This window comes from Vulpes vulpes, chromosome 6, assembly GCF_048418805.1.
Source record: "Vulpes vulpes isolate BD-2025 chromosome 6, VulVul3, whole genome shotgun sequence".
Classification (NCBI taxonomy): Eukaryota; Metazoa; Chordata; class Mammalia; order Carnivora; family Canidae; genus Vulpes; species Vulpes vulpes.
In genome coordinates this window covers 2276806-2279798 of record NC_132785.1, presented here as the reverse complement: position 1 = coordinate 2279798, position 2993 = coordinate 2276806, and the positions used below count along the sequence as shown (strand labels likewise).

At 53.9% G+C, this 2993-nt stretch overlaps 1 pseudogene; it reads right to left on the bottom strand.

Annotated features, from left to right (window-relative positions):
* Positions 1-1757: 1757 nt before the first annotated feature.
* LOC112933929 (nucleoside diphosphate kinase, mitochondrial pseudogene) lies at positions 1758-2385 on the bottom strand (annotated as a pseudogene).
* Positions 2386-2993: the final 608 nt, after the last annotated feature.

Genomic DNA, 2993 nt, shown 5'->3' with positions numbered 1-2993 from the left:
CATCCTGTATTGGTCTTTTTCTTTTTGTAAGATTTTATTTATTTATTCATGAGAGACACAGAGAGACAGAGGCAGAGACACAGCAGAGAGAGAAGCAGGCTCCATGCAGGGAGCCCAACGCAGGACTCGATCCCGGGACCCCAGGATCACACCCTGGGCTGAAGGCGGCGCTAAACTGCCATCCAGGCTGCCTGGTCTTTTTCTAGAACGTTTCATTTTTGTCTTTTTTTTTTTCCCTTTGTCTTTTCTCCATGCGGCACATGCCTTTACTTAAAGATCAGATTCATCAAAGGTTTCATTCATTTATTCATCCATTTAATCCACAAATATGTAGAGCATTGGGCAAAATGCTCTAACTGGGCAAAAGTTATGAGCCAGGTCCCTGAGATGGACGTATGAATTTTGAAGATACATAGAACAGAAATGCTTCTTTCTCATTATTAACAGTAAAAAAGAAAGTTGAAGATGGATAGCATCTTCCAGGGGTTTTCAGGTGATCTTTGCTAGGAGCCATGAAGCTCCTGAAATCATTTGCAAAATTATTTGCAAAATGTGATGCTTTGAACCTTTTTCCTTTCTTTCTTTCTTTCTTTTTCTTTCTTTTTTTTTTTTTTTTAGGGAAGAAGATCCATAACTTTTATCAGATTTTCAAAGGCTTTTGTGAGCCCCAAAAGTTAAGCATCGCAGATCTGGTCTTATGTGTCATCCCACGGAGGAACACTTTCCATAACCCGACTTGTTTTAACCGCCGGCGGCTCACAGTTGACAGCTGCTCTCATGTTGAGCTGCTCTCTACCCGTTGGCTATTCCCACCCTGTGCTAAAACTGTCCTCCTTATAGCTCCTGACGGGGGTCCTGCCCTCTCCGGAGTGACGCTGTACAAGTGGGCCCTCAACACCCGTCCAGCACCTGAGATCCACTAGGTCCCTCTACCCAGATTCTTCCCTTCCCTAACATCAGGTTAGGCGTGCTAAGTTCTTTCCGCCACTTGTCAGTAGGTGTGCTCCTGTGTCGGACATAGGAAAGTACAAAGAGGCCAAGACAGTTTTGGACGAGGCCTCGGGCCTCAGGGGGCTCCGGCTGGGGAAGCAGTAGGACAAAACTGCCACGAAAATGCCGATAGAGGCTCAATTCAGCAACGGTTTATTGAGCACGTACTGGGGCCCAGTCTGTGCTAGGTGCTTTCCAGAGATTACCTCCAGCTGTCTCGCTTCTGCAAAGTAGGTGTCCTGCTCGTCTCGCATAATCAGAAACTAGGTGGGGGCGGGGGGGGGGTTGTGACTTGCTGGAGGCACAGAGCTGGTAAGCGACATTTCTGGAACTGGAAACCAGCTACGTCTAGTCTACATGATGCCTTTATTTTCCACTACATCATGTTTCTAGAAGGTTTTTTGGGTTTTTTTGGGTTTTGTTTTTTTTTTGCGTGAGCAGGTAAGCTTTATTTCTACTCTCAAACTCTTACGACTTTGCATGAAGTCCTCACCCCTAATCTGAGAGATGGCAGGAACTGTACCAAACGACCCACGCCCGCCACAACACAGTGATGTCCCACCCCCCTTGGGGAAAGGGCGCTTACACTACGTACTTTTGGAGACACCCCAAAGGTTGTCTGGCACTTTGGTATAGAGAGGATTTGGTCCAATTTCTTACTGGCTCAGGATACTAAAAGGCACATAGAGTTGGTTGTTCAGCTCCTCGGGGTAGCGTGGAGCAGAAGGTAGACGGGGTCTGGGACAGAAGGGCAGACCGCCGGGGTGGGCTCGGGGTCTGCACGACAGAGGTAGTTGATCCTGGGCGGCCGCAGGGTGGCTGAGGGCAGCCCGAGTGCTTAGGCTGCGTAGACGCTGCTCTCGTGGTTTTCGTCTGCCCGGTCCACCAGCTCACTGCTCTGAACCATAGCTGGATCTCCCTCCGGGCCCCTCCACGGAGTCGCTGGCGTGAATGATGTTCCTGCTGATGTGGACGCTGAAGTCCCCCCTGATGGTGCCGGGGGCGGCCTCAGCTGAGTCGGTGTGTCCTATCATGGTCCTCGAGGAGCACACCACATTGGGGCCCCCCCAGACCATGGCCACCACGGGGCCGGAGGTCACGTAGCTGATGAGCGCTGGGCAGAAGGGCTTCCTCTGCAGGTCAGGGGGTGCTCAGCAAGGACTCTGGCGCCTGCAGCATCTGCGTCCCCACCAGCTTGAAGCCCCTCCTCTCAAAGCGCTGGATCACGTCCCCCACAAGCCGCCGCTGCACCCCATCCGGCTTCACTGCAACCAGGGTCCGCTCTCGAGTCCAGGAGGACCCTCCCGAGTTGGGGCGCGCGAGCAGGCTCGGCCAGGGGGCCCGCGGGCCACTCAGCAGCCCCGGCAGCGCGGCGTGCCCCAAGACGCTGCCCATGACCCTGGCCCGTGGGCCGCTGGAGCCTGTTTCTAGAAGGTTTAAGCCAAGATTGACCTTCCAGCAGCTGATGTGATGAGGGAAGCAGTCCAGTCGGAGGGAGGAGGCTGCTTGGAAGTAAGAGGCAGAGCGCAGGAAGGACAAGTAGCCCAGTGTGCCAGAGCAGGAGGCCGGGGTGTGGGGGGAAGGGGGGCGCCTCATAATAGGAAACAAAGCTGGAGAGAGCTTTAAGCCCAAGCTGGGGACGGTTTGGACTTTCGTAAGCAGGATTTGGCTCCGGGAAGCAAAACCACTGGACCTGCCACTTAGGAGGATACCTTTGTGGCCGGGCAGGGGGAGTAAAAAGAAGAGGGACGGGTAGCTGGCCGTCGCCGCATCGGGCGAGAGGAGGGAAGAAAGGTGAGAAATTGAAAGCCTTTCTTAAGGGAAAAGCTGAGAGAAGACGAAGACGCTGCAAGATTTTGAGTGTATGTGACGGGGGGATGGAGTGGCCTGAGAAGGCGGGACAGGGAGGCACAGCTGGGCCGGGCCGCAGCTGGCGGTGGTGCCCCTACCAGCTGTGAAGGTGCCGATAGATGCCTCGGAGCCTGCACGAACCCGGGAGTCCC